The sequence below is a fragment of the Sturnira hondurensis genome, unplaced genomic scaffold (assembly GCF_014824575.4).
Source record: "Sturnira hondurensis isolate 20B ecotype Veracruz unplaced genomic scaffold, ASM1482457v3 Scaffold0001304, whole genome shotgun sequence".
NCBI classification, from domain to species: Eukaryota; Metazoa; Chordata; class Mammalia; order Chiroptera; family Phyllostomidae; genus Sturnira; species Sturnira hondurensis.
In genome coordinates, this window is record NW_028073935.1 from 3,736,679 (window position 1) to 3,749,838 (window position 13,160).

Genomic DNA, 13,160 nt, shown 5'->3' on the forward strand with positions numbered 1-13,160 from the left:
TGTTGAGGCTTGTTTTGTGTCCTATCATGTGGTCTATCTTTGGAAATGTTCCATGTGCATTTGAAAACAATGTGTGCGTAGCTTCTTTGTGATGAAGGGCTCTATATGTATCAGTTAAGTTTATTTCATCTAGGGTGTTGTTATATGCCACAATATCTTTGTTGATATTTTGTTTGGAAGATCTGTCCATTTTTGACAGTGGGGTATTAAAATCCCCTACTCAAATTGTGTTGCTGTCAATATCTTTTGGAAGCCCTTAAAGGAAGTCCTCTAAAGTCCTTTCTTGAAGTCCTATAATTTTCTTTATGTATTTGGGTGCTCCAATGTTGGGTGCATATATATTTACAATGTTTATGTCTTCATGGTGGATTCTTCTCTTGAGTATTATGAAGTGACCCTCTGGGTCTGTTTTTATGGACCCCTTTTTTTAAAGACTATTTTTGCTGATACGAGTATTTTATCCCAGCTTTTTTTCCTGTTTTTTGTTGTTGTTGTTGTTGTTGTTGTTGGTTTTTTTTGCTTGGAAAATTTGTTTCCAGCCCTTCACTTTTAGTCTGTGTAAGTCTTTTGTCCTGAGGTCGGTCTCTTGTAGGCAGCATATGTGTGAGTCCTGCTTTCTTATCCATTCAGCTATTCTATGTCTTTTGATTGGAGGATTCAATCCATTTATGTTTATGGTTATTATTGATAGGTACTTATTCATTGCTATTTTTGTACCTGTGTTCCTCTCTGTCTCTCTCTTTTCCTTCCTTTTGTTAAAGCAGTCCTTTTAGCATCTCTTGCAGAGCTGGTTTGGTGGAGGCATATTCTTTTAGACTTCTTTTTTCTCAGAAGCTCTTTATCTGTCCTTCTATCTTAATTGAGAGCCTTACTGGGTAAAGTAGCCTTGGTTGCAGGCCTCTGGTTCTCATTACTTAAAATATTTCTTGCCATTCTCTTCTGGCTTGGAGCGTTTACATTGAGATGTCAGCAGGTAACCTCATTGGGGCTCCCTTGTATGTTACTTCCCTTTTCTCCCTTGCTACTTTTAAGATTCTCTCTTTGCTTTGGAATTTGGCTATTTTAATGATGATGTGTCTTGATGTGGGCCTCTTTGGGTTCCTCTTTTTTGAAAAAAATTTTAAGCTTTTATTTATTTTCAAGATTTTATTTATTTATCTTTAGAGGGGAAGGGAAGGAGAGAGGGAGAGAAATATCAATGTATGGTTGCCTCTCATGAGTCCCCTGCTGGGAACTGGCCTGCAACCCAAGCATGTGCCCTAGCTGAGAATCAAACCGCGATTGTGTGGTTCGCAGGCCCGTGCTCAATCCACTGAGCTACACCAGCCAGGCTCTTTGGGTTCCTCTTGATTGGGACTCTCTGTGTTTCCTGGATTTGTGTGACTTTTTCTCTCATCAAATAAAAAAGTTTTCCATAATTACTTTTTCAAATACATTTTCTATGTCTTTCTCTTCTTTTTCTCCTTCTGGTATCTCTATTATTCAGATATTATTACATTTCATATTGTCTTGCATTTCTCTTAATCTCTCTTTATTCTTTTTGAGTCTCTTTTTCTTTTCTTGCTCTTTCTGGGTGTTTTTTCCCACTTTTTCCTCCTGCTCGCTGATCCAATCTTCTCCTTCATCGGTCTTGCTTTTGATTCTTTCTACTGTGTTCTTCAGTTCTGAAATTGTATTCTTCATTTCCTCCTGGCTCCTGCTGATAGTTTCTATTTTCTTTTTCATGTTGATATAGTTTGTAGTGAGTTCATTGTAATTCCCCTGTAGTTTCTGGTAGCTCATTTTGTGCTCTTTGAACTTCCTGATAACCAGTACTTTGAATTCAGTATCTGATAGTTGACTTGCCTTTACTTCATCTAGCATTTTTTCTAAGGCTTTCTTCTTTGCTTTCATTTGGGGATTGTTTCTTTTTGTTTCCATTGTTTGTTAGACTCTTCTTGTTAGCTTCAGCTTCTTAAATTGATTTGTTCTGGCTTACTGGGTTTATGATGTGAACTTCTGTGGTATAATACCTGTGAGATTCAATGGTGTAGTCTCCCTGGTCAACCCAGCTCACTGGTCTTGGGCTGTCCTTTACATTGGCTCTGAGTTTGTCTTTGGATTTTGGTTGGTTTTGGTTTTTTCTTTTGTGGGTTGTTCCCACCAGCTGGTGAAGTGATGGTCCCTCTGTCCACCACCTGTTTTAATCTGTTGTACTGGTGAGGGCAAGTTGTGTTGAAGCCAGTTCTTCCATGTGTAGAAGGTTTTGAGGATTCTCTTTTGCTCTTGTTCAGTTGTTTGTACTGGGTAGTTTCTCCACTATTTAGTTGTATTTCCATATAGGTCTTAGATTGTGGTCTGTGTGGTTTCCACTCCCTCCTTCTCCTTTTTTCTGTTGTTATCTGTTGGTGGTTCCTTTGTTGTTGGGTTTCCTCTTCCAGTGGGTATCCTGGTGTTCACTGCTTCCACCTATTTGTGCGTGTGTGTGTGTGTGTGTGTGATCAGTTGGAGGGGAAGGCAAGATGGTTTATGACAGCAGGATAGTATTCTATGATATTTACAGTAGCAGCAGGTAGAGAAGAGATAGGAGATCTTTAGGCTATGTATAGTGTTAACCATATCTTCAACCCAACTTGCCACTTTTAAGAAAGGATGGACAGAAGATAAGACTCTTGTTGGGGAGGGAAGGCTTTTGAGAAGGCTTGTGAGTTGGACCTAGAAAGCAGTGAGGTTGTGGTAGGTCAGATTCTGAGGTAAAATGAGAGTAAAGGAGAGCAAATAGGTGTAGCATGTGAGCAAATAGAGTTAATCACTACTAGTTAATCACTAGTAATAGAGTTTGGGAAACTGTGAAGTGGGCTAAGATCCAGGAGGGTTGTTGTGAAGTATTTACAGTTGTATGGAACAGCTATTATTTACAATTATATTAGAGCAACAACCATATTACAGGCTCTATGTGATATGCATAATGTTCATGGGGGTATAGAACTTTGAATAATGTTCTAAAGGAATGCAAGTGATGTGAAGGATAGTAAATTAGCAATACACTCGGGGAGGGAGAACAGGGAAACCTGTCAAATGATAGAATATAACAGTGAAGGCAAAGAAGAGTATAAGGAAAGAGTAGGAATGCAAAGATACTATTAAAATAAAAATGTAAGAATAATGAAAAAATAATAATACAAACATGCAGCAACTTGTGGCTTCTCTGCTATATCAAAGTGGAATTTGTCTCTATCTCTACTGTTGGGATTCACCCTCTTTGGGTCCAACTCTGGTCTTTTCACAATTTCAAGTTGTTTGTGTCACTTGTGGGGGGAAAAAGGGTGGGAGAAGGGAGGAAGAAGTGATAAGTTTCGAAAGAAAGGAAGAAAGAATAAAACGAGAAAGAAGGATAGAGAGGAAAAAGGTATTGAAAGATAAAAGAATAATAAAATTTAAAAAAAGATTATTTAAAATAAAAAATCCCTTGCTGGTTTCAAACTGGCCAAACTGTTTTTTTCTGGTCTCTCTGGTGCAGCAGGCTGAGGGGTGATTGGTGTGTCCTTTCTCCCTTCCTGATGTGTACTCAGCCAGTTCTGTGAGGACTCTCCTAAGAGCTAGTCTGGCACCTCTCCCCAGTGCCCCACACAGGGGATCCAAGTCCTCTTTAGAGCACTCTTTCCCCAGGCATCATCGCTGTTGGCTGGGGTGTGGGTGTTCATGCCCAGCCATGCTGCCTGCATCCTGTGGGTTGGGGCGCAAATTCTTCCCAGTGCTATGGGGGAAAGCAAGGCCTTCTGCCCAACCTCAGGATCACTGCCAGGCTGGGTGGGGAGTAGGCCAAGTGGCTATTGCAAGAGAATCCCCCAAACAGTTTCTTTTTTTGTGAAATTCCTCCTACTCAAGCCTGCTGCTCAATACAGCCCAATTCTCCAGCCAGACTGGTCACTATCGGGGTCACTATTGGGGTCACTGCGACTCTCAATTCTCTCAAGCCAGTGACCACAGACTCTGAGGATGCTCTCGGCCCTTGTGTTTGCCTCTTTGTCCTTATTCCTCTCTCTGTAACCTCAAGCAACCAGGTCTCTCCCAATGTTGCCCAAACCCTCCTTGGCTGGGGAGGGAGGGAGCTGGTGACCTGGTTCTTTCCCAAAAACCCTGTGGTGGGCCTGAGACTCCCTAAGAGGCCCCCTAAGAGTCCATGGTAGACCTGGCACTGGGTGCCGGGTGCAGGCCGAGGCTGCTGCCCCTGTCTCCCCGCTGGTCCCTGGGACCCTACTGTCCTGCAGCTATCTCCTTACCGTCTCATTTTTCAGTGTCCACTACAGTTTCTGGTCTCTTATTTTCATGTATTCTGGCGTACTGTTGGCTGTTTGCTCTGTTCCTCTGTAGATCGGCCAGGTTTTTCTCCCATGTGTAGAGTGAAGTGGAATCCATTCAGTCCTGCGTCTCCATCTTTCCCTCCAAGTCTCTTGGGAGTTTTTGATTACTGCTTCAATTTCACTAGGTGTAATCTGTCTATTCAGATTTTCTGATTCTTCTTGATTTAGTTTTGGAAGATTATATGTTTCCAGGAATTTATCCATTTGGTCCAGTTTGTCTACAGTACTTTGTATTTCTTTGGTGTCAGTCATTATTTCTCCTATTCCATTTCTGACTTTGCGTATTTGAGTCCCCTCTCTTTTTTTCTTGATGAATCTGGTTGAAGGTTTGTCCGTCTTGTTTATGTTTTCAAATAACTAGCTCTGGGATTTATTGATCTTTTGTATCTTTGTCTAAGACTTTATTTTGTTTATTTCTGTTCTGTTCTTTCTTATTTCCTTCCTTTTGCACACTATGGGTTTTGTTTGTTGTTCTTTTTCAGGTTCTTGTAAGTGTGAGGTTAGATTGTTTAGTTAAGCTTTCTTGTTTTTTCAGATAGGCCTGTCTCTCTTACAGTTGCTCTCCCTATGTCCCATGGATTTTGGAGTGTCCTCATTTTCTTTAGTTTCCAGGTATCTTTTGATTTCTTCCTTGTTCTTTTTATTGACCTATTCATTGTTTAATAACAAATTCTTTAGCTTCTATGTCTTTAGGTGTTTTTCCCTGTTCTTCTTGTGATTGATTTCTAGATTCATAGCATTGTGGTTAGAGAAGATCCTTGATATGACTTAAGTTTTCTTAGCATTATTGAGACTTGTTTTATATCCTAGGATGTGGTCTATCCTAGAAAACATTCTTTGTGTACTTGAAAAGTATATATATTCAGGTGCTTTGGTGTGAAATGCTCTGAGGATAATCAATTAAACTGTTTGATGTAGTGTGTTGTTGAAGGCCACTATCTCCTTGTTGATTTTCTGTCAGGAACATGCATGCTTCAAAGTCAATGGGGTATTCAAATCCCTGACTATGACTGCATGTCTGTTGATCTCTCCCTTTATGTCCATGAAGATTTGCTTTATAAATTTAGGTTCTACTATGTTTGGTGCATAAATGTTTACCAGGGTTATATTTCTTGTTGGAGTATTACCTTTATCAATATGTAGTGCTCTTCTTTGTCTCTTACAGTAACCTTGGTTTTAAAGTCTATTTTGTTGGATATAAGTACTGCTACCCCAGCTTTTCTTGTCTTTCTGTTTGTATGAAATATCTTTTCCTTCCAATTACTTTAATCTGCATGTGTCTTTCCATCTGCAGTAGAGTGTCTTGTAGGCAACATACATATGGGTCCTATTTTCTTATCCATCAGCTATGCTTTGTTTTTTGGTTGGAGCATTTAAGCCATTTATATTTAAGGTGATTATTATACATGTGTATTTAGTGCCATTTTATTGTTAGTCTATTTTCCTCCATTTTTATTTTTTCTTTGTCTTTTTCTTCTTCCTTTTAAACTGAGCCCTGTAACATTTGTTGCAGTACTGTTTTGGTGTTAACAGACTCCTGTAGCTTTTTCTTGTCTGGGAAGCTCCTTATTTCTCCTTTTATTTATTAATTTTTAAAAATATATTTTATTGAGTATGCTATTACAGTTGTTCCATTTCTCCCCCCTTTATACCCCTTCACCCTACACCCCCTCCTCCCACCTGTATTCACCCCTCCCTTAGTTCCTGTCCTTTGCTCATACATATAAGTTCTTTGGCTTCTCCATTTCCTATACTATTCTTAACCTTCCCCTGTCTATTTTGTACTTACTATTTATTCTTCTTATTCACTGTACCTTTCCCCCCATTCTCTCTCCTGCCCCTCTCTGCTGATAACCATCCATGTGATCTCCATTTGTGATTCTGTTGCTGTTTTAGTTATTTCCTTGGTTTTTGTTTTTTAGGTTCACTTGTTGATAGTTGTTGGTTTGTTGTCATTTTACCTATTCATAGTTCTTCATATTCTTTTTTTTAAATTTTATTTATTTATCTTTTAGAAGAGAAGGAGAGAAATATCAATGTATGGTTGCTTTTGGTGCATCCCCTGCTGGGAACTGGCCCCTGCTGGGAACTGGCCTGCAACCCAGGCATGTGCCCTGACAGGGAATCGAATTGCGATCCTTTGGTTCGCAGGCCTGTGCTCATTCCACTGAGCTACACCAGCCAGGGCTTAGTTCTTTATATTCTTCTTTTCCTTAGTTAAGTCACTTTAACATTTCATATAATAAGATCTTGATGCTGATTAACTCCTTTAACTTGACCTTATCTGGGAAGCACTTTATCTGCCCTTCTGTTCTAAATGATAGCTTTGCTGGGTGAAGTAATCTAGCTTGTATGTAATTGACTTTCATGACTTGAAATACTTCGTTTCCAGAGCCTTCTTGCCTGTAAGGTTTGTTTTGAGAAATCAGCTGATTGTTTTATGGGAACTCCTTTTTAGGTGACCATCTCCTTATCTCTTGCTGCTTTTAATATTCTCTCTTTATCTTTAATATTGGGTAATATAATTATGATTTGCCTTGGTTTGTGGATCCTTGGGTCCAACTTCTTTGGCACTGAGCTTCCTGGACTTCCTAGAAGTCTATTTACTTTGCCAGATTGGGGAAATTCTCCTTCATTATTTTTTCAAATAAGTTTTCAATTTCTTACTCTTCCTCTTCTCCTTCTTGCACCCCTATGATTTGGACGTTGGAATATTTAAAGTTGTCCCATAGGCTCCTAAGCCTCTCCTCAATTTTTTGAATTCCTGTTTCTTCATTCTGTTCTGGTTGAATGTTTATTTCTTCCTTCTCCAAACCATTGTTCTGAGTCCTGGTTTCCCTCCCATCACTGTTGGTTCCCTCTGCATTTTCCTTTAATTCACTTTTCATAGCCTTAACTATTTCCTCTATTTTGTGACCATACTCAACCAGTTCTGTGAACATCCTGATTACCAGTGATTTGAACTGTGTATCTGATGGGTTGGCTATCTCATCATCTCTTAGTTATATTTTTTTCTGGAGCTTTGGTCTATTCTTTCATTTGGGACATTTTTTTTTTTGTCTCGGTGCACCATAATGTAGAGCCTTAAGTGTTTGTCAGGGCAGGGAAACTCATGTCAGCTGTGTTGTGGCACTGTATGTGGGGGAGATGGCCTAGAGGTAACAATGCTGCTTGCTCAGTTCCTGGAGGCTTTCAGTCTCTTCCCCTGCTACCCACAAGCACATTGGGTTCTTCTGGTGCTGATTCCCCAGTGGGTGGTTTTGTGTACATTCTAGGAGCCTGTGTGTTTCTTCAACAAACTCTTGTGTGGCTGGGAGTTTCTCCCGCTGCTGCAACCCCCACAGGTTTTTTCAGTCAGAGATTTTGAGGCTCTATTTCTCCGTGCTGGAACCCTGGGTTGCATGGTCTGTCTTGCTCCCCAGTTGTTCCTTCTGGTTTATCCATACGCAAATGTGGGGCCACCCGCTCCTCAAGTTGCCGTTTGCTTACCCTGGTCCTCCACCTGCTGCCTTGCTGCGAGTCCTCTCCACCCCAGCTGCCCATCTCTGCCCCTCCTACTCGTCTGGATGAATGTTTCTTCTTTAACTCCGTGGTTGTTGGACTTCCATACAGTTCGGTTTTCTGGCAGTTGTTTGTTTTTTGTTTTTAAATTTGTTGTTGTCCTTCTTTTGGTTGTGCGAAGAGGTAAACCTATGCCTGCATCTTGGCCAGAAGTCACTCGTTTGATTTTAAATGATAGCCTTACTAGTTAAAGTAGCCCTGGTTGTAGATACTTGCTTTTTATCACCTTGAATATTTCACATCACTCATACCTTGCGTGACATGTTTTTGTTGAGAAATCAGGTGACAGTCTAATTGGTGTTTCCTTGTCTCTTGTGGGTTTTAGGATTCTCTCCTTTTCTTTAAGCCTTACCATTTAAATTATGATGTGTTGGTGTAGCCTTCTTAGGATCCAACTTGTTTGGGGCTCTTCACTTCCTGGAAAATGTGTCTTTTTCTTCACCAGAGTAAGGAAGTTTTTGGTCATTATTTCTTCAAATAGTTTTTCAACTTCTTGCTTGCTCTTTTTTCCTGGTATTCCCATGATGTGGATGTTGTTAAACTTCATTTTGTTCAAAGTGTTTCTTAAGCTCTCCTCATTTCGTAAAATTCTTTTTTCTTTTTGCTGCTCTGCCTGGTTGTTTTTTTCTGCTTTGTCTTCCAAATTGCTGAATCAATCCTCTGCTTCATCTAATCTACTCTTTCTTCTTTTCAATGTATCATTTATTTCAGATATTGCATTCTTTCTTTCTGACTGGTCCTTTTCTATGCTTCTATGTGTGTTTTCCATTCTGTTGAGTATCCTTATAATCATTACTCTAAACTATTTATCTGATAAATTGCATGCCTCCATTCATCTAGTTCTTTTTCTTTTTCTTTTTGAGTTTATTTATTTTTAGAGAGAGGGGAAGGGAGGGAGTTAGAGAGGGAGAGAAACATTAATGTGTGGCTGCCTCTGGCACACCCTCTACTGGGTACCTGGCCAGCAATCCAGGCATGTGTTCTGACTGTTAATCGAACTAGCGACCACTTGGTTCACATTCTGGCACTCAATCCACTGAGCCACATCAGCCAGGCCCATCTAGTTCTTCTTATGGAGAATTTTCTTGTTCTTTCATTTGGGATCTGTTTATTTGTTTTCCCATTTTGGCTGCTTCTTTGTATTTGTTTTTATGTATTAAATAAATCTCTAAAGATTCTGGTGTAGGCCTTTGTCATGTGTTGCTTGTGACTGGTCCTAGGCAACCTGTTTCAAGCCATCAGTGATCCACAGAGTGTGGTTCCCTCTGATGGGCCTTTTTTTGTGTGTGTAGAAAGAACCAAGCTGTACACCAAGTCTGGCTTTTACCAGTGCAGGGTACCATCAGCTAAAGTCTCAGAGCTCCCAGAGTTCCAGCTTAGTTGTTAAACTTAATCCGTGATATAGTCTCAAGGTGTACATAGCAGCCTAGCTTAATCTCTACAGGGTGGGGCATAGTAATTTTTGTTCATGGGGCTGTTGTTTCTCTTTAGGCTGATGTCACTTTGAGGGGAGTGCTTATGGGGTATGACTCAGCACAGAGATCCTGGTGGCTGTTAATTTAGTTCTCTCCGTTGAACCACCAACCCCAGACTCTCCTCACACTTTTGTAGTCCACTCTGCCAGAGCCCAGGATAAGTGGCTGCAAACCAGATTTTCTGTGTTGGCACTTTAAGAGGTTTTCTGCATCTCCAGCCATCTCTTTCTAGAGGACAGAAACCCTGCTGCTTTTCACAGCCATATGTGATTTGGGTTCTTTTCCAGGCTCTCGTGCTTTAGGCTGGAGAGCCCAGGTTGGGCTTTAGACCCCACATTCTTCTGGGGAAACCCCTGGATGCTGAAACATCCCTCTGGCACTTCAGCTGCTGCCTGTGGGAGCCCAGCCAATCCGATCACGCCTCCTCTGCACTCCCTCCTAGTCTAGTTGTGGTGAACTGTTTTTTTTTTCCATGTGTCTTTGTTTATAAGGCTTCTCTCCAACTGTTGTTCAGTTAGTACATTTGGATGATTTCTTTACAATTTAGTTGTGATTCCAGATTGATCCTGGTTGAACGTTTGTGTAGCTTCCACTTCATCCTCTGCCATCTTGGGTCTTGACTCCAAATCATCATTCTTCATGAGAAAAGTTGCATGCAAGGTGAATTTCAGACTCTGAGAAATCAGTTTTCCATTTTTTAAATTAATAGTTTGGCTGAGTATAGAATTTTAGATGGGAAGTAATTTAGAAGTTTGAAGTCATTGCTACTTATAATTTTGATTTCCATTGTGGCTATCAAGAGGTGAAGCCTTTGTATGGGATCTTGTTTTTCTTTCTAGAATCATTTAGGATCTTTCCTTTTACCCTATTAATCTGAAATTTCACAATTATATGTCTTTTTAAAAAGTCTCTACTGTTGGGTGGTTGGTAGATCCTTTAAATCTGAAAAATCATTCCTTTTTTTTGAGAGCATGTTTATTAAAGCTGGGGACAGTGAAACAAAGAAGGACTTAGGATAGAGAAAGCAATAGGAGAAAACCTAGCAGAGGCTACTTTGACTCTGCAAATATTATAGGAAAGACAGCCAGGTGAGGCTGCTTTGGCTCACTGGAAAGTCCATAAAAGGGGACTTTAGAGACAGGTACAAGAGATTAACCTGAGAGGTTAATGAGCACCTGCCCATTGCTCCCCTGCTTGCAAGTCTTGTGTGGACCTTTAGAGTTTACAAGATGCGTGCTTGAGAAGGAAGAGAGGTGTGGGTGTGCTCCTAGCTGGGAGAGTGCCTGGAAAATCATTTTCTTTAGTTTGGGGACATTGTTTCCTATTTTCCAGTTCTTTTGTCTTTTACCTTTAAATATTGTGGGAAGGATTTTCAACTGGTTGTTTGAGATTTTTTCTGTAATTGTCACATTTTTGATGCCCAAGGGTTATTGTTGTTCTTGTATTCTTTTTTAAGGGGTTCTCATGTCTTTCTGAAGATAGCAGTGGTGCATGTTTATATTTTCTTTTCTTTAGTCTGTTTTTGCATAGTCTGTTTGCTCTTAAGCATCCTTTCTTTTAGTTTTGATCTCATCTTTAGTGTTAGAGGCTCTCAGGATCTCTGGTGATTGGTGACAGGTTGCTTATATTGAAGAATGAGGTAGTCAAGAGCTGATTGGAAACCCTAAGGATAAGGGTTTTTGCCTGTAAGCTATCCTGGAATGGCCCCTCAGAATGGAATGCTGGTGACAATATCTTTTGTTAAAGCTTCACCCAAGGATAGGTTTACAGACTTTAGAGAGAGGGTGTGGGTAGAGAGAGAGAGCAACATTGATCACTTGCCTCCCGTATGCACCCGGGTAGAGAGAGAGAGCAACATTGATCACTTGCCTCCCGTATGCACCCTGACTGAGATTTGAACCCTCAACCTAGGTATGCACCCTGCCCGGGGGGTCAAATCTGCAGCCTTTTGGTGTATGGGACGATGCTCCAACTAACTTAGCTGCCTGGCTGGGGCCCCAGCGACAGTATCTTTAAACCTTTTCCTTTGAGCTGTATAGTCTCCAGAAAAGGATTTTCTAGTCTTCTGTCTAAAGGATGAAGTCAGGCTGCTGGAATGGTAGAGAGTGTAGTGTGGAAGAGCACTCAGTTCTTCTACTTAGTACCCTATTTTCAGTGTGGGTTTCCCAACCTTAATAGTGTTTCATTTCTTATAGTTCCCAGATTCTCTGTTTTACTCTTTCCAGGAAGAGCCTCCCATTTTTTTGGAGTAGAGGGATTCATGACACCAGTCACCTACTATGTGGAATCAGGGAAATCTAAGTGTTGTTATCTTAAAAAGGCTTTCTGTCAGAGCTCATTTTTAGCCTAATGATTACCCCTCACACATGCATTCTTTGTGCTCTCAATTCCTGGTGTTTCTGTTGGCTTTTCCCACTGTCAACCTAGCATTCAGATTTCTCAGGATTACTAGGACACTGCTATTCACATACCTCTTTTCAGCTTCCAAAATTAGTTGCCCTTTTTATTTTCTGTTCTATTTGTCACTGTGGATTTATAACTTTAAGATAGTCCCTATTAAAAAATACAACAGACATTTCAAGAAAGTTAGAAAAGGAAAGAAAAAGTGCTTATGTTCAATCTACTATTAGGGCTCCCTCACCCCCAGGAAGATAAAACATTAAATTATACAGGTCATATCTTGGTATATCTTGAACTTTTAAAAAATAGTTTACTTATTTATTTTTTAGAGAGCGGGGAAGGGAGGGAGACAGAGAGGGAAAAACATCAATGTGAGAGAGAAACATCAATTGGTCACCTCTCACATGCCTCCAGCTGGGGTCCTGGCTTGCAACTCAGGCACATGCCCTGACTTGTAATTGAACCAGCAACCTTTTGGTTTGTGGAATGACACCCAACCAACTGAGCCACACCAGTCAGGGCAGTACATCCTGAATTTTTTGTTTTTTTGAGTAAAATATTTTATTAAAGTATAAAATATAATATAAAACACATACAAAAATGCACAAAATTTTAGTGTGATGAATTTTCAGAAAGTGAACCCACCTATGTTACCAACATCCCAATCTACAAATAAATGTGACCTCTATTTAACAGGTCAGAATCCACTATTCTTATAGTCAAAGGGTTTTGTACTTGCTGCCTGGGAGTTAGTAGACATGGAGTTTTTCTGTTCCATATAAGAAATTTTCATTCTAATTGATACAGATCTTCATTATCCCCTTAACCTTGCTTGACCATTTAATCTAGTATTTCTTTTTTTGGTCTTTTTCTCATAAGTCCTTTGGAAATAAGGTGGTGCAGAGAAGCACAAGCCATGGCTTCCTCATTGTTTTGTTTTGTTTTGTGTTTCTTCCATGCAGTATTAGATCTTGAAGTTTATTTCTCTCAGTCTACTGACTGCTGGGGAAAAGGAAAGAGCTCAGAAGTCCCTGTCCTTCCTACCCCCAGCCCTTTGAGAACCTGGCCAACAGCCTCAGGGAGGAGTAGGTGAGGAAAGTGCTTCCCTTTCCCCCATGGAGGCCAGGTCTTGAGGGGGTAGATTGTGTGTAGGTGCTATTCTTAGCACAGCGATTCAAAGTTCCTTGGTGTGCCTTAGTTTGAAAGTTGAAGGGAGGTATGGGGTTTTGAAACCCTTGTGATAAATCCCTGGACTTTATCAAGAAGGCTTAGCTGTTACTGATTCTGTCACTACCTTGTTTGGCATCACATGCAGAGAAAAGTAACAGAAGTTCTCTATTATGAAAAGTGACTCTCAGCACTTGGCTAATTTACTGCTTCC

General features: G+C 40.3%; 1 protein-coding gene across 5 annotated transcripts in view; it reads left to right on the plus strand.

Annotated features, from left to right (window-relative positions):
- The window catches only part of UGGT1 (UDP-glucose glycoprotein glucosyltransferase 1), a 212,574-nt gene that overhangs the window by 74,347 nt on the left and 125,067 nt on the right, over positions 1-13,160 (plus strand). The window lies entirely within an intron of this gene.